Below are 19104 nucleotides of genomic sequence, written 5' to 3'. Positions count from 1 at the left end.
CACCACCCTCATCAACATATTCAACCAGCCACTTTCCAAAAAAAGTCTATATAAAGCACGCTTTGGTCTTCTGTGTTCAAAATTCTTCGGTTCACATCATATGAACATGTTACATGTTGACATTTCTGAAAATCCTTAATATGTGAAGGATATACACAAACATCAATTTATATTGTTTTAACCCTTTAATAGCTTTAGATTTAACTAGCTTCACATTTAGTTAGTGTGTTTACATTCTTTTGACTAATGTAACTCTTCAACTGTTAACGCAATTAAAGTAATTCCATCGGAATCTGAAGCAGAGAGATAGTCTTGTGCTTACATGCAACATTTTACAGAAAGAAAATGTTTAAGCAATCAACATCAATCAACTGATTGTGTTGTGCAGCAAAGCATGTTTGTGTAGCATGTTTTAAGCAGCCCTTATTATTAAAGTTCACTATTTTTTCTGCATGTAAAGTGTTGCATAAAGCTGATATGAAAAGCCCCTTTACTCTGTGTCATAATCAGCTGATTAACGTTGTTGCGTTAACGGTCAAACAGTTACAATTTGCAAAAGAACATGCAATATTTAGGTGTCACCAGTGCTAGAGGGTTAAGCAGAATCCATATTGTCTGATGATGAAATCTGTGTTACTTATTTATTCTCTGTCAAAGTCTAATTAGAGCTATTAATGTAAGCTGTAATGGAAAAAGGGAGCTCCTTCCATATTTACGCAGAAGAAATATGTTGGCGTATTACTGTATGAAAAAAAAAAAAAAGAAAAGCATTATCAATCCTGCCAGGACTTAGCGTCTACTCTATTAACGCTTCTGAAACTGCTTCTCATTTTTTTTTTCTGCTAAAAGCTAGAAACAAGAGAAGCAAAGAAGCAAATTTGTCAAAGACAAGGCATCTTTCCTACCAACTTCATCCTTTTTTTTGCCCCAAATCTTAGTGTAAAATAGTTTTGCACCATAATAAATCTGAAGAGGCTGTTTTCCAAGATAAGACTATGATCACAACTGTCCTTACGGTTGGAGACAGGCTGTCTGCAGTGGACAAACCTGTACAGGTATATAAAAAACAACAAAAAAACGCCCCTCTCACCCTCCACGGGTGGTTTCTCCTCCGAGCTCGGGTCTTCTAACAAAGGCCTGGGAGCTTGAGGGTCCTGCGCAGTATCTTAGCTGTTCCTAGCACTGCACTTTTCTGGACTGAGAGGTCTGAGGTCTTTTCAGGTATCTGTTGTAGCCACTCCCCCAGCTTGGGGGTTACTGCCGCGAGTGCTCCAACTACCACAGGCACCACTGCCACCTTCATTTTCTAGGCTTTCTCCAATTCTTCTCTGAGTCCCTGGTATTTCTCCAGTTTCTCATGTTCCTTCTTCCTGATGTTCCCATCGCTTGGCACTGCCACATCCACCACAACGGCTTTCCTCTGGTCTTTGTCCACCACTACAATGTCTGGTTGGTTCGCCATTACCATCTTATCCGTCTGGATCTGGAAGTCCCACAGGATCTTTTCCCTCTCATTTTCTACTACCTTCGGAGGTGTTTCCCATTTTGACCTAGGGTTTCCAGTCCATATTCTGCACACATGCTCCTGTATATTTTTCCAGCCACTTGATTGTGGCCCTCCATGTATGCTTTCCCTGCCAGCATCTTACACCCTGCAGTTATGCGCTGGATTGTTTCAGGCGCCTCTTTGCACAGCCTACACTTTGGGTCTTGTCTGGGGTGGTAGATCTGAGCCTCTATGGCTCTGGTGCTGAGGGCTTGTTCCTGAGCTGCAAGGATGAGTGCTTCAGGGCTGTCCTGTAGGCCAGCCCTTTCTAGCCATTGGTAGGATTTCTTGATATCAGCCACTTCAGTTATGGTTCGGTGGTACATCCCATGCAGGGGTTTGTCCTCCCATGAGGATCTGTCCTCCAGCACTGTATCCTCTGCTCTCCATCATAGATCATCTCTATGCAAAGGAGATGTGTTGCACTTCATGAAGCAAATGGTGGTAACACCAGATACTGACTGGTTGTCTGGGTCCCCTGACCCCCTCAATAAAACAAAGCTGAAGATTTCAGAGTGGCCTTTTCTTGTCAGTTGTCAATTGTCTTGCCAGTCAAAGGCACACCTGTGCAATAATCATGCTGTCTAATCAGCATCTTGATATGGCACACCTGTGAGGTGGGATGGATTGTCTTGGCAAAGGAGAAGTGCTCACTATCACGGATTTAGACAGATTTGTGAACAAAATTTCAGAGAACTGGTTATTTAGTGTATGTGGAAAACGTTTCACATCTTTGAGTTCACACCATAAAAAATGGGAGCAATAACAGAAGTGGTGCTTTTATATTTTTGTTCAGTGTACTTTTCCAGTACTGTTCAGTTTCCAGCCTTGGTGGGTCTACTTGGCTGTTTTGACCTTGCCATTGAGCGTACACTTTCGCAGGTTGAGTTGCGAACAGCCTGTTTATTCGTCTGGTTTCATTGTCTATTGTGTACCTCTTTAGGCGGCTGCTCAAGGCTAGGAGCCTTTGTTTGGCAGTTTCCAGTGCTTCAGGTATAGGCATCTGGCTGTATCTCTTAGGTACTTTCTTTCTCATTGTACCTCTTTGAGCCTCTGTCAGCTAACTCACATCCTTCCGAGTTGCCTTGATTTTGGCCTGTAACCGTTGCTTCTATGGTGGGTACTGTTTTCTCCCATGGTTACTCTTATAGCCAAGCATCTCAAGGATCACTGCTGCTGAAGTGTAGACCAGTTCATTGGTTTCTGTGATGGTTGTGGTAGGAATTCCCCTCAATGCTTCATTCACAGTTTCCAGTAGACTTTCAGGCGGTACATCACTTAACCGTTGCAGCTGTTGTCGGGGTTGCCTAGTGTTCATTCTAGACATGATGTTGTCTTTCAGGTCAGTTGCTGCCTCGCTCAGCGTATCTGTGGTTGGGGCTGTGTACCCAATCTCAGGGTGGGAGTGTGGTATAGCCTCCTCTCTGACCTGTTGTTCTGGCTCTCCCGTGGTATTGCCATTGTATTGTAGCGCTTCAATTTCAAGTTGTTACATGAGTTGCTGCTTGTGGATGTTAGAACATTGAGCTACCAGTTGCTTCGCAGTTAGCCTTGATTGTGGGTTTCGAAGCATCCATTCATTCCACATTCTCTGTATGTAACCCCTCTGGGTGGGATTACTTGAGTAGTAGCATTCTAACAGAGCCTTGTTCTCACATTTAGCCCATTTCCGTCTTGTTCCATATGTGTATAAAAAAAACGCCCCTCTCACCCTCCGCGGGTGGTTTCTCCTCCAAGCTCGGGTCCTCTACCAGAGGCCTGGGAGCTTGAGGGTCCGGCGCAGTATCTTAGCTGTTCCTAGCACTGCGCTTTTCTGGACTGAGAGGTCTGAGGTCTTGCCAGGTATCTGTTGTAGCCACTCCTCCAGCTTGGGGGTTACTGCCCCGAGTGCTCCAATTACCACAGGCACCACTGTCACCTTCACTTTCCATGCTTTCTCCAGTTCTTCTCTGAGTCCCTGGTATTTCTCCAGTTTCTCATGTTCCTTCTTCCTGATGTTCCCATCGCTTGGCACTGCCACATCCACCACAACGGCTTTCCTCTGTTCTTTATCCACCACTACAATGTCTGGTTGGTTTGCCATTACCATCCTATCAGTCTGGATCTGGAAGTCCCACAGGATCTTTGCCCTCTCATTCTCTACCACCTTCGGAGGCGTTTCCCATTTTGACCTTGGGGTTTCCAGTTCATATTCTGCACACATGTTCCTGTATATTATTCCAGCCACTTGATTGTGGCCCTCCATGTATGCTTTACCTGCCAGCATCTTACATCCTGCAGTTATGTGCTGGATTGTTTCAGGGGCCTCTTTGCACAGCCTACACCTTGGGTCTTGTCTGGTGTGGTAGATCTGAGCCTCTATCGCTCTGGTGCTCAGGGCTTGTTCCTGAGCTGCCAGGATGAGCGCTTCAGTACTGTCCTGTAGGCCAGCCCTTTCTAGCCATTGGTAGGATTTCTTGATATCAGCCACTTCAGTTATGGTCCGGTGGTACATCCCATGCAGGGGTTTGTCCTCCCATGAGGATTTGTCCTCCAGCACTGTGTCCTCTGCTCTCCATTGCCTGAGACATTCACTGAGCACACTGTCATTTGGGGCCTTGAGCTTGATGTACTCATGCATCTTGGATGTTTCATCCTGGATAGTGGCTTCTACACTCACTAGTCCTCGGCCTCCTTCCTTGCGGCTAGCATACAGTCTCAGTGTGCTGGATTTGGGATGGAACCCTCCATGCATGGTGAGGAGCTTTCGTGTTTTAACATCCGTGGTCTGTATCTCTTCCTTTGGCCATCTTATTATTCCTGCAGGGTATCTGATAACTGGCAGTGCGTAGCTGTTTATTGCCCGGGTCTTATTTTTGCCATTGAGCTGGCTTCTCAGGACTTGCCTTACTCGTTGGAGGTATTTAGCTGTTGCAGCTTTCCTTGTTGCCTGCTCCAGGTTGCCATTTGCCTGGGGAATTCCAAGGTACTTGTAACTGTCCTCGATGTCTGTTATTGTTCCTTCTGGGAGTGAGACCCCTCCTGTGTGGACTACCTTGCCTCTCTTTGTCACCATCCGGCTGCATTTCTCGAGCCCGAATGACATCCCAATGTCAGTACTGTAGATCCTGGTGGTGTGGATCAGGGAGTCAATGTCACGCTCGCTCTTAGCATATAGCTTGATGTCATCCATGTAAAAGGAGGTGACTGATGTTGGCCCCATTTCTGAGTCGGTATCCATAGCCAGTCTTGTTGATTATTTGGCTGAGGGGGTTCAGACCTATGCAGAACAGCAGTGGGGACAGAGTATCACCTTGGTATATCCCACATTTGATGGACACTTGTGCAAGTGGCTTCCCATTGGCTTCAAGGGTGGTTTTCCACAGCTTCATCGAGTTTCCTATGAAGGCTCTTAGAGTCCTGTTGATGTTGTACAGCTCCAAGCATTCAGTGATCCATGTGTGTGGCATTGAGTCATAGGCCTTTTTGTAATCAATCCAGGCTGTGCACAGGTTGGTGTGTCGTGACTTGCAGTCTTGGGCGACTGTTCTGTCGACCAGGAGTTAGTGTTTGGCTCCTCTGGAGTCTCTACCAATGCCCTTCTGTGTGTTACTCATGAATTGATCCATGTGCGTGTTTATCTTGGTTGCAATGATGCCTAACATGAGCTTCCATGTTGTGGACAGACAGGTTATTGGCCGGTAGTTGGATGGGATTGCACCCTTTGAGGGATCCTTCTGGATCAGTATTGTTCGCCCTTCCGTTAGCCATTCGGGGTGAGTCCCATCTCTAAGCAGCTGGTTCATTTGTGCTGCCAGGCGCTCGTGGAGTGCGGTAAGCTTCTTTAGCCAGTAGGCATGTATCATGTCAGGGCCCGGTGCTGTCCAGTTCTTCATACCTTATGATTGTTAATTCTGTCTGATAAAACCTAGGAACCGGATATTGATAAATCATGTAATAAAATGGTTATAGTATAACGGGGTGGGATTATATAAGTTTGCTTCCTTCCACTCCCTTTCAAGCAATATTTATTAATTATGTCTAATTATCCTAAGTTTGATTAGTTACTGTATGAATGTATAACTGATGATTATATTGCTTTTGTGTATTATTTCTATTTGATTGCTTAAAATAAACCATTTCAAATCAAATCAAATACCTAAGACCCTTCTTGGATGTCAGCCACTGTGATGGTTACTGGATTCTGTTCAGGGAGGTTGCTATGTTCTTTTCTCAGAGAGACCAGCCACTGGGCATTGCTGTTATGTGCTGTCTCTTTCTCCCATATACTTTTCCAGTACTGTTCAGTTTCCAGCCTTGGTGGGTCTGCTCGGCTGTTTTGACCCTGCCACTGAGCGTACACTTTTGCAGGTTGAGTTGCGAAGAGCCTGTTTATTCGTCTGGCTTCATTGTCTCTTGTGTACCTCTTTAGGCGGCTGCTCAAGGCTAGGCTAGGCCTTTGTTTGGCAGTTTCCAGTGCTTCAGGTATGGACATCTGGCTGTATCTCTTAGGTACTTGCTTTCTCATTGTACCTCTTTGAGCCTCTGTCAGCTTACTCACATCCTTCCGAGTTGCCTTGATTTTGGCCTCTAACCGTTGCTTCCATGGTGGGTACTGTTTTCTTCCATGGTTGCTCTTATAGCCAAGCATCTCAAGGATCACTGCTGCTGAAGTGTAAACCAGTTCATTGGTTTCTGTGATGGTTGTGGTAGGAATTGCCCTCAATGCTTCATTCACTGTTTCCAGTAGACTTTCAGGCGGTACATCACTTAACCGTTGTAGCTGGTGTCGGGGTTGCCTAGTGTTCATTGTAGACATGATGTTGTCTTTCAGGTCAGTTGCTGCCTCGCTCAGTGTAATTGTGGTTGTTGGGGCTGTGTACCCAATCTCAGGGTGGGAGTGTGGTATAACGTTCTCTCTGACCTGTTGTTCTGGCTCTCCCATGGCACTGTATTGTATTGCATCAATCTCAAGTTGTGAAAGGAGTTGCCGTTTGTGGATGTTAGAGCACTGGGCTACCAGTTGTTTGGCAGTTAGCCCTGATTGTGGGTTTCGAAGCATCCATTCATTCCACATTCTCTGCATGTAACCCCTCTGGGTGGGATTACTTGAGTAGTAGCATTCTAACAGAACCTTGTTCTCACATCTAGTCCATTTCCGTCTTGTTCCAGTAGCCCACTTTCCATCAGGGTGCTCTGGTCCCTCAGCACCTAACGCAGACCTTGTTTGGCCGCGCGACGTCTGAGCCGGCATGACATGTGGTTCATTGTCTCTCATGTTGTGAGGTAGGCGGTAGCGTTAAGGGTCTTGCCCAAGGACCCTCACTGGGTGATGTTAATTGCCCGTCATTGTTATGGTAACACTTAGTATTTTTAGAAAAGAGGAAGAAAATTGACACTTTTAATGATGTTTATGACAACAAATATTTTGGAAAAAATAACAGCTTGAAAACCTTCTGAAAAGATGCTCATGCTATAAATGATCATAAGTGTCAATTTGGTAATTAATATATATATATATATATATATATATATATCACCATATTTTTATTAGGGAAGTTTCTAACTTAACTCAAACTGATTTAGCCATCTCAACCAATTGGTAGAAGCATGCAAAGCTAAAGAAAACCAACAGATGGCACTGTGTCAGTCAGTGGTTACTTGCCCAACGTCTTTGACTGACAAGCAAGTCACAACTTGAAAATGATCATACACATTTTCTTCCTTTTTATGAAAATTTGAAAGGTAGGAATATTTTTCTTACTTGGTATTACTAGTAAAGGCGTTAATCAACAGAAATATGTTCTTAGATAAACAAAAATAAACAAATTTCTGTTTGTAATAATTTTTTAAAAACATGCTCTACCAAACGGTTGATTTGTCACTTTATGGTATAAGTAGCAAAATTAAGCCAATGTTAAATAAAGGGACTGTTTGTCATAAAGTCAGTTAAAACAACCTTCTAAATCATCCATTACTAAAAAATATTCATTAACACATCATAAATAATAATTTAAAATACATAATACTGTATAGTTTTGTCTATTTTTGAGTTTATATCAGCTGGTGTGTAAATAAATAAAAAAATCAAGATTATTACAACCAATTCATTTAAAACTAAACAAAAAAAGCTGCAATAATAATATTAACAACATTTACAAAAGTTTTCTATCATTTTCTTTTGTTCTACAACTAGTAGATAGACAGTAAAACATTCTACAGTGCTAGACCACAACAAAATCCACATGAATCAGATGCAGATCTGTATGACAGTGATGATGACCCAACAGAGGATCCTGATTATCAATCCACACATGCAAAGGGCATTGGTGACAGTTCTTTTGATTCCCTGGATGAAGAAGAATCTCTTTCAACCAGCAGATCATCTACACTGCCACCTCATAAGAAGAACTGAAAAAGCAAACACACGCCAATTTACCCCACCAAGAATAGCCTGTCTCCTCCAATTTTGTTGGAGGAGACAGGCTATTCTCCTGACTCAATATCCCCCTCTAACCCAAGCAAAACCATAAGAAGAATATGGAAGCATGAGGACATTGAGGAATTCAAGGTTCCAGAATCAAGATTTGAGCCTCCTGAGGATGTACACACACCCTTCCAATACTTAAAAATGCTTTTCACTGATGAAATGATTGAGCATATTGCTTATGATACAAATCTACAAAGCTAAATAGATCTCTTTGATATGCTGGTGCACCTGTACAAGACCTGTACAATTAAATCTAGGTGACGGTACAGTCCCCTGTTTGGATACATCATCGACTTGTGTGTCACTAATTCATGGCTGGTCTACAAGAGGGACCTACTGAAGCAAAAACCAGTGTTACTCAAAAGGTTCTGCCTGGCTGTTGCACACAGTTTAAATAAGATCAACAAGCAAGCAACCAAAGTTGGCCGACCATCATTGAGCTCTCTACCACAGATGTGGAAAGGCCACACACCAAGACCATCACGACCAAAACAACAGTGTGCACTACGACAACATGGTACAGCGCCTCTTCTTCTGACAAGCTGGGACAAGATGTCAGAAATATAATTTTTTTCTGTGTTTCATTCCAAACCAAGAATCTATTTATGAAATACCATCAAAAGTGAGTCAATATCCAAAATTGTTGTAGTGTCAAACAACTTCTAGGAAATATAGGTCAAAATTTGCTTTGTTTTAAAAAGTTCAATGTTTGAGGCATGATAAAAAGAATGGAGACAAATGCCCTTAATATTTAGTATTAATAATGTCTAAATGAATTGGTTTACATGATTTTTTCAAATATTTGTTGTATCTGTATGAAATTTTGCACTTTTACCATTAAAGGACATCTCAACCGTTTGGTAGAGGACATTATTTAAAAACCTAAAAGGTCAGTTAAAAAAAAACTAAACAGATTGTGGTCATTACTTGCCTAAAGCAATAAGAAATGCAAACAAATAATTTTTTGATAGCTTTTTTCTTGGTGGGTTAGTTAAAGGGATATACAAAATGCAACCCCTAGGCCATTATAAAAACTGTGTTTACAATGTCTTAAATGTGATTGGCTATATTTCATAATCAGCCATTGTAAACCTGTGGCAACGCTGTTGTGGAGCCACTGTGATTTTTACTTTTAAAACCCTGTTCACGTGATTTTGAAAATTGTGGATGTTTATAGTAAGCATTTAATTGTGAACAATATAGTACATTTCATGTGAACCCAGTTTTAATGTTGACAAAAGTTTTTTTGTTTTTTCCAGAAAGACCATTTTGTTTTTTTCAATACGAATTTCAAAGTAATTAAGTTAAAAATGTGTTTGCGTTTATTTTCAGTCTATGTTAAGAAATAAAAACTATCCCATTGCATAAACATTATTATGAAATAATAATGTTGCGTTTAATGCCATTAAAAGGGTTAAAAAACTAATGGCCACTTGGTTCGCCTTCACATATTTTCACCTCACAAAATCTGTCCCTCTTTGCAAAAAGTGTGTACACCCCGGATCTCAATGAACAGCAGTAAAATTGACTATTACATATATCATTAAAAATATTTTAAGTATCTTGTATATTTTTTTAAATGCCCCTAAAGGTTTGCTAAATTAATTTTTGATCAAAGTTTAATCACCTTTTTGAGTGAAATAAAACATCCCATGATCTGATAAAATTATTGATGTAAAAATGCAGGGACGACACAAACCTATCTGGCACGGTGTCTTCTCCCGTCAAGGTTGTTGTTTGTTTGGTTGGAGGATTATCTGTCCTTATTGAGAAAGGGTTAATGTGTGACTAAATGCAATCGGGGGCTCTGGGACTTCAGTCAAAAGCTGCTTGAAACTAAGAATTTTTAAACTAAAACCTCACATTTGATGAGGGCTGATGGGTCGGGTTCTTTGCAAGGTGACCTCTTGGGCCCCGAAGAGGGATCCTGTTAATTTGGACCATGCCTGTGGACAAAGGCGTCTCCTGTGGTTCGGCCTCTGGTGTGCACTCCATGACTGAAGGTCAGAGCACAGCCACAGCTAATTACCAGCAGTGACTTTTTTTTAGCATGAATTAACAATAACAATGACACATTTTGGCATTTCTTTCCCGCTATTAGGTCAAATGATGTGGGGGGATTTCATTTTATTTGGTAGACAAAGTAATAATGAGTTCAATGTGACACTTAGTATTTTTAGAAAAGAGGAAGAAAATTGACACTTTTAATGATGTTTATGACAACAAATATTTTGGAAAAAATAACAGCTTGAAAACCTTCTGGAAAGATGCTTATGCTATAAATGATCATAAGTGTCAATTTCACTGTCTGTTGTTTCATTATACCTAAAGTCCCTGATGTTTAATAGTTTTGCACCAAAAACCCACGCAAGGAAATTTGTATAGAAAAAAAAAAAATTAAATTCAAAATGATTCCTATTAGATTTTTTTTTAAACTTTTTATGTTCACAAAGTTAATTTCATTTATATGCTTGCTATCGTAGGAGACTGAGTTCATACGCTTGAAAAACCTTTAGTTGTTTCAAATGTGATCTACAATTTGAAAGATTGACTGCAGCCGCTGCTTCACTTCACGGTTATCAAGGTGCGTTAGCTGAGATCATCCAGGATTACACAGGATTTAGTTGAATGGGAGACACAGCTGCATTCTCCATATAATGCTAACTTGCTGAGGCTAAAGTTTCCCAGATATATGAGAATGCATTGATCTAATGTCAGAAAACAGTGCAAATAGTCGTATTGGAACCGATTTGACAAACTTTTACAGTAAATAAAAACCATTTCCTCTTTCTAAACTCTTTCCCATTAAGAAGAATCACAAAGACAAATAAATGTATGAGGACATTGATAATGGCTGCACAGGAATCTTGAGTCTACATTCGCACCGGCTTAGCAACTCACATTTAAGCGGCCACTTTCAATGAAAAGTCTACAGTATGTAAATGCACGGAAACGTGTTTCAGGCTTCCACGTTTAGAACTCTCCAATCATCCCTCGCTACGCATTTTTATGTCTTTTCTCGGGCTCTACATACAAATTGGGCGTTCATTCATTGCTCCGAGTAGAACCAGTTTACTGCTAAATCGCAAAACAGCTGAACTGTGACAAATCTTGGACTCTGATTTGGCAATAATGTATGGGTGCCGTCCTTTTTGAATGGTGGAAGCGCCAGCCGGTTTTAAACATAAACATGGACAAGAAATATATATCTGCGGACTGTGCATGGCCGTAATTATGTGAGTCCAAGTCTTTTTTTCAGAATAGAAAGGGAAAAGGAAAAGCCTGTAGTAAGATTCAGGAGATAGCACTGCTTTGACATTTCATACCAATTCTTTTCTAACTGCAGATAACAGACAAGTGCTAGTAAACAGTGGAAAATCAAAAGAAGAAAAAGCCCCTTCTTGTTTGTCTGGTGCTGGTGTGGCTGAACACCTCGGGCTAAGTGCGCGTTTCTGAAACTGTATATAGGTGGCAATTAAGCTCAGGCGGTAGAGCAGGTCGTCCAACAACCGAAGGGTTGGCGGATCGATCCTTGCGCTCCCCAGCCAGCTGTCGCGCCCTGAGCGAGGCTGCAGCTCACTGCTCCCCCCCAGGGGATGGGTCAAAATGCAGAGAAGAATTTTTCCATTGTGGTATAAATAAAGTATCGATTATTAATATTATAGCACATCCTGGAATGCGCAACACGTGCCCGGTGTGAATGTAGCATCAGACTAAAAGATTGTAAAAGGAGTGAATGGGCTTTTTTTTCTTTTAGTCCTCTGCATGGTAAATGATTCTATTTTATATATTATGTAATGTCTGTCTTTTTTGGCAATGTAACAAGGTAATATTTAAATTATTCTATGTTGATCTTAGTACATTTTGTTTATTGCTTTTGTATTCTTTTGTCTTCATAACTGTACAGCTCTTTGGGTCTGCACAGACAATTTAGGAGCTCTAAAAAAAGATTGTATGGTATTATAAACAGAATGCAAACTTAAAGTAATAAAGAAAATGTATGTCAAACAAAGATTACAAGTTTTGAGAATTGCATAGGTAAATAAAAAAAACTGGAAAAGTTGCTGCTTAAGTTTTTATATTAGCAATTTGAGTATACTCCAGAATGTTATGAAGAGTGATCAGATGAATTACATAGTCCTTTTTTGCCATGAAAATTAACTTAGTCTCATAAAAAAAAACGTTGACGTGCATTTCATTGCTGTCATTAAAGGAGCTGCTAAAATCATTTCAGTAATTGTCTTGTTAACTCATGTGAGAATGTTGACGAGCACAATGCTGGAGATCTTTATGTCAGGCTGATTGGGTTAGAATGGCAGACTTAAAATGTTAAAGGAGATGCATGGTGACCTGCAACGAAACATGTGCAGCCATCATTGCGTTGCATAAAAAGGGCTTCACAGGCAAGGATTATGTGGCTACTTAGATTGCACCTAAATCAACAGTTTATAGGATCATCAATAACTTCAAGGAAAGAGGTTCAATTGTTGGTAAGAAGATTTGAGGGCTTCCAAGAAAGTCCAGCAAGCGCCAGGATCGTCTCATAAAGAGGATTTAATTGCAGTATTGGAGTGCCACCAGTGCAGAGCTTGTTCAGGAATTGCAGCAGGCAGGTGTGAGCACATCTGCACTGAGGCCAAGACTTTTGGAAGATTGCCTGGTGGTGTCAAGAAGGGCAGCAAAGAAGCCACTTCTCCCCCCAAAAACACATCTGGGCCTATTGGTGTAAGGGTTAGCTCAATCTCAATTCGGTTTGATTCAGAATTTCATGGGGCTCAGTTCGGTACATTTCAGTTCGGTACTGTTATTTAACAAATCTGCCTGATATGAATAGCTATTTTATGAACTGTTATTTTAGCGTTATTTATTGTGTATGTTTTGCTGCCGGACACCTGAAAATTCTCCCTTTGGGAGATTAATAAAGTCTTTATCTATTGATCTATTTTCGGTATTTTTTTCGGTACAAAAGACTAAGACAGAAAAAAATTACTGACAAGATGCATTTATTGATTTTACATAACAATAAATAAAATTGACCTATGTAGGTGTTCTGCTTAATAAAATAAGAAAAACTATTAGCTGCCAGGAACCAAAAACTTTGGATACCTAACACTGGCCTGAAACAAAAAAACCTTTTAACTTGCACATTTATTTTTTTGTAGACCTGATTGTTACAGTCGGGTGATGCCATTTTAAGTTTGTTAACAGATAAGATGTGTTACTGTGGCATATGCTATCTTTGTGTAATAATGTCAACACACAGCATTCGACTTATCCAATTGTCTTTTCCCTTCATGGATGTTGACAACAAAGCCGAAGTGTTCCCACACAGGAGAAGGAAAGGAGATGGGGGGGGGGGTCCTCATTTCTCGCCTCGCGTCTGCATAAGCCATATGTTGACATGCTTACTGTTCGTCACCTAAAATCGTCTCGGAGGAAACTCACGGTTAATATTACTTCCGCAAACTTAATACTGTGGGGATCTTGGGGTTAGCCCCGCCTATAGCCACAAAGATTCATGGGAAGTTTGAAATCTTGTGTGTTGAATCTTTCACCATCACTAAGAGAGCTGTGAAGAGAAGTGAGGTTTATGTTGTTACACTGTTTGTGTGTGTTCGTAAAAATTGGGTTTTAGTGCTGGAAAGGAGAAGGAGCAACCTATCTATCTATTCTCTGTCTCCTCTCTTTCTGAGACTGTTTGAGGGTGTGTGGAGTATGAGGCAAGGACAGTCAACGCAGGTAGTTAATTAGCAGCTCGGCTCTCGTTTCCCTGCCATGAGTGACAAAGAAGCTCGGTCGTTACAATTCATGTGCGGGAAAGAACGTACCAAAACGGTACAGAACTGAACCAAACCGAAACTGCAGTATCGAAACGGTTTGGTTCAACTATGTGTATTGTTACACCCCTATCAGGGACAAATTGATCTTCTGCAAAAACTATGGCGAATGGACTGCTGAGGACTGGGGCAAAGTCATATTCTCCGATGAAGCCTCTTTCCGATTGTTTGGAGCATCTGGAAAAAGGCTTGTCCGTAGAAGAAAAGGTGAGCGCTACCTTCAGTCCTGAGTCATGCCATTAGTAAAGCATCCGGAGACCATACTGTATGTGTTTGGGGTTGCTCCTCATCCGAGGAAGTGGGCTCACTCACAATTTTGCCCAGAAACACTCCCTTAAACATTGTGCTATCCAAGGCACTTTAACATTGGGAGTTGGGTCATCTAGACCCCACAAGTGCGCTGAACCTTTTTTCTTCAATGATTTGAGATCTTCACTGGTGTCTATGGATTACATGAAATCCTCTTCACCTTTATCCACTTTTGTCATGGTAGGGATAACAATGTAAGGGTGGGGTCATAGGATAGCACAAAGGATAGATAGGAAAGATTTGATTCTGCCCAGCCCCCAGTCTCCACCCACACGGCCCCCTCTTCACACCTTTCCAGCTCAGGCGTCTCCTCCCAGCTCCAGCTGTTACCACCTCAGCACCAAGCGGTCCACTCTGCCCTTCTTCCAACAGAAGCAAAGGGACACCCCCAACGACTCACAGCACCAGACCAGCCACCCTCCAACCCCCCTCTGCCTCACCCTGAATCAGGTTAGGATGGAGTTAAGGAGAACAAAGGCCAGAAAGGCAACAGGCTCTTGTGGCAGAAAGGGCTGTGGGTGGTAGTTTATCCCTCATGGTGTTCCATAGGTTAATATTCATCGCCAGCACCTGTCTGCTGAGCTGTGATTGGCTCACAAGGCTGATAAATAGCAGCTGTGGGAGTTCCAACTAGATGCTGGTTTCCTGGGTTGGCCTTGGTGGGTGAGCTTGACATGTGGACTTTTTTTACTAAAGCTTTTAATCATTTGAGTCCTTTTAGTAACGTTTTTAAGCATTTGAATTTGCAATATTTTAAATTCTATTTATATTAACAGGTGGTGGCATGAGTTCTAACCCTGGGGCATGAGAGGTAACAAAAGGGTTTGTAAACACGTGTTTGTCCCAGGGAAAACTAACTTTTTCTTAGGGATGGGAATCGAAGCCCCATGAAGCTCTCATGGGGCTTCGTGTAAAAGTGCCAGAAAAATGAACGAAGCATTTGGGGCTTCGAAACCACACAGAACAGCGGCATCTGGTGGCAGACAGGCCGTATATCATCTACTCCACTAAGTTCCTTGCCCTTGTAACACTTCAGTGTGGAAATAAAACAAAGACAATGTTTGAAGATTTGTGAGAAGTGCTTGTGTTACATTGTGAATGCCATGTATAAAGTGTGAATGAGTGATTGTGAACCAGGGTCTAACATGACTGGGTGGAATACATGTTATAGATTTTTATTTAAAAACAGAATTTTCTGCACTGTGCTGGGCTTCAGCCTGTTTCGTCTTTGGCTGACGATTTCGCCAGCCTTGGAGAAGATCCTCTCACAAGGCACAGATGAAGCTGGTGTGCATAAAACTTCATTGCCAGCTTGTAGAGATGTGGGTATAAAACCTTGTGGGTAACCCAGTATCTCAGTGGGTCCTGAGTCCTTGGGATGTGAGGTTCCTTTAAGTACCTAGAAGGAAATTAATAGCCTATTGTCATGCACCAGTCTAAAATGAGCAGAAGTTATGATGAGGATTCTAATCTTTACTGTACCTCTGAACCTCCACTGTTGCACTGGCAGTTGTGCTGGTCACCTGCTGTTGAACCCCCACATGCCTGTCCAGCAGGGCCCAGAGACCACCATCTTCCTGCTGACTTGAAGGACCTTCTCTAGGTGTCGACTGTGGCTGTGCCTCTGGAAGTAGCGCCTGCATTGTTGCAGCACACTCTTTAGTGAGTCGCTCTATGGCCGTGTGGGCAGAGCCTTGGCTGCAGAACCCCAGCTCTTTAAACCTTGGGTCCAACAAGGTTGCCATTGACAGAGCAGTGACCTCCAGAGCTGAAAACCTCTCATGGAGATTGTTCTTCAAGTTAGTGGCCAGTTTTTCACCAAGTGGGTGTGTGATCTGACCACACCTGCTTGAGATGTAATGTTTCAGCATTTTGACCATGGGAATGACTTTGGATGCTGACACTCGTTTTTCTGTCGAAAGCTCAACTGTGGCCTCTTGAAATGGTGAAAGAACGCTCAAGCAGTGGTGTATGGCCTGGTAGTCCTCTGAGGTGAGTGGAGGAAGGTCTGTATGGAGGGTGGCCAGAGCTGCCCCCAGTGGCTCTCTCTCCTTGAACAGCCTTTCCAACATATTAAATGTGCTGTTCCATCTTGTTTCCACCTAAGACGGAGGTGGTTTGGCAGTAATATCACAGTCTAGCTTACTTCTCAACCCTAAAGTTAAAAATGCTTATAATTCATTTGAAAGCATCATATTATCTATAAATCACCCAAACAGGAAAACTCGAAAACCTGTTTTACTCATAATTATTTATCGCCCCCCCGGCCCATATTCAGAATTTTTAACTGAGTTTTCCGACTTCCTATCGACTATTGTCTTAGATTCTGATCAAATTATAATATTAGGGGATTTTAATATTCACGTTGATGACCCCAGTGACTGCCTAGGAAAGGCTTTTGCAGCTTTATTAGATGATGTTGGTTTCACCCAAAGTGTGAATGAACCCACTCACTGTCATAAGCACACCCTGAATCTTGTTCTAACCCATGGGATAGAGATCAGCCAGCTGAGTGTCCTTCCTCTTAACCCCATCATTTCTGATCACTTTATGATTACCTTCCAGTTTACACTGGAACATCCTTCTGCCCCAGTGAATAAGAAACAGCTTAGAAGAACCTTAACTGACCGTTCTGTGTCTGAGTTTAAACACACAGTTCAGCCAGTACTTAGTGAAATTCTGAGAAAATACTCTGAGTCCAGCTCCCATAGTATCAGTCCTAGTATAAATGACCACTTTGTTAATGATGCCTTACAAGCCCTCAGGAGTACACTCGATGTTGTTGCCCCCCTGAAACCTAAGTTCGTCAGACAAAACCGAGTAGCACCGTGGTTTAACGCTGAAACACGTTCTCTTAAACAAGAAACCCGTAAGTTGGAAAGAGAATGGCGCCGCTCCGGTTCAGAGCAGTCTCTGGATATCTGGAAACATAGCCTATTAAATTATAAAAAAGCTCTGCGTAGAGCTAGAAGCCAGTACTATTCAACCTTAATATCAGAGAATGGAAATAATCCAAGATTTCTTTTTAGCACTATAGCTAAATTAACTCGCAGTCAGAGCTCAGTAGAACCACATGTTCCTGTTTCTCTCAGCTCTGATGATTTTCTGACATTTTTCGATAGTAAAATCTCAAATATTAGACATAAGTTAAATCAAGTTATTCCTACTATCAGCCCAGAACAGGCTGAAGCGGTAGTAATGGAGGCATCCATAGAAACCTCTGTAACATTAGACTGCTTCACTGCTGTGGATCAAGCGGAAATAACATCAATTATTACGTCCTCCAAATCCTCAACGTGTCTGTTAGACCCAATTCCCACTAGACTTTTTAAAGAAACTTTTCCCCTAATTAATGAGCCCATATTAACAATGATAAATGCCTCTCTGGAAACGGGTTACGTGCCACAGTCTTTTAAATATGCAGTTGTTAAACCTCTTCTGAAAAAGCCCAGTTTGGATCCTTGCATGTTGGCCAACTATAGACCAATATCAAACATCCCCTTTATTTCTAAAATCCTAGAAAGAGTTGTAGTTAAGCAGCTTTACTGCCACCTACAGGACAACAGCCACTTTGAAGACTTTCAGTCGGGGTTTAGACCTCACCACAGTACGGAAACTGAACTAGTTAGAGTCTCTAATGACTTGTTATTGGCCTCAGAAAAGGGACTACTTTCTATTCTGGTCCTGTTGGACCTCAGTGCAGCCTTTGACACTATCGACCACGGTATTTTACTCCATAGATTAGAGCAGGACATGGGGATCAGAGGATCTGCTCTCCAGTGGTTTAAATCCTATCTGTCCAATAGGTATCAGTTCGTTAATGTAAATGGCCATTCCTCTCAGTGCACTCGAGTCAACTATGGAGTCCCACAGGGCTCAGTCTTGGGACCGATCCTGTTTACGCTTTATATGCTACCCCTAGGAAACATAATCAGGAAACACAGCTTTAATTTTCATTGTTATGCCGACGATACGCAGTTGTATCTATCCGTGAAGCCTGACCAGAATGACCAGATAGAGAAACTGAACGCCTGCATCAGTGACATCAAGACCTGGATGACAATTAATTACCTCCTTTTGAACCCAGAAAAAACTGAGGTCATTATACTTGGTCCTAAAAACCTCAGAGATGCTCTGTCTGCTCAGATAGTCTCCTTAGATGGCATAAGTATAGCCCCCAATTCCACAGTTAGAAACCTTGGGGTTTTATTTGACCAGGACTTATCATTTAAGGCTCATATATCTCAGGCATGTAGAACTGCCTTTTTTCACCTGCGGAATATTGCTAAGATCAGAAATCTACTTTCTAAGAGTGATGCTGAAAAACTCATCCATGCATTTGTTAAGTCGAGGCTGGATTACTGTAACTCCTTGTTAGCAGCGTGTCCTAAGAGTTCCTTAAGAAGTCTCCAGCTTGTTCAGAACGCAGCAGCTAGATTGTTAGCTGGAACCAGCAGAAGAGATCACATCACTCCTGTGTTAGTTTCGCTCCATTGGCTCCCAGTTGATTCCAGAATCAAGTTCAAGATCCTCCTGTTAACCTATAAGGCCTTACATGGAATGGCCCCGTCCTATATTAAGGACCTCATAGTTCCTCACCATCCAATGAGAACACTTCGCTCGCAAAATGCAGGACTGCTTGTGGTTCCTAGAATTAGTAAAAGTACGGTTGGAGGTAGAGCGTTTAGTCACCAAGCCCCTGTCTTATGGAATAAACTCCCAGCTCATGTAAGAGAGGCCGACTCAGTTTCTACATTCAAAGTTAGACTGAAAACATTCCTATTTGGACAGGCTTATTGTCAGACTAGTTAGTATTCAGAGATTATTTAACTTAATGTTAATTTGTTTAAATTAAACTTAATAATAACTATTTCTTTTAAAAGGCTGCTAGAAGTTGAAGCTGGGGTAACTATGGTGCACTGGGGTTCTGTCCTCTTTTCTTT

This window comes from Oryzias latipes, chromosome 21 (assembly GCF_053564925.1).
Source record: "Oryzias latipes strain Hd-rR chromosome 21, Olatipes_Hd-rR_3.1".
Lineage (NCBI taxonomy): Eukaryota > Metazoa > Chordata > Actinopteri > Beloniformes > Adrianichthyidae > Oryzias > Oryzias latipes.
The sequence above is the reverse complement of the archived record's forward strand: the minus strand, read 5'-3'. Positions refer to the sequence as shown.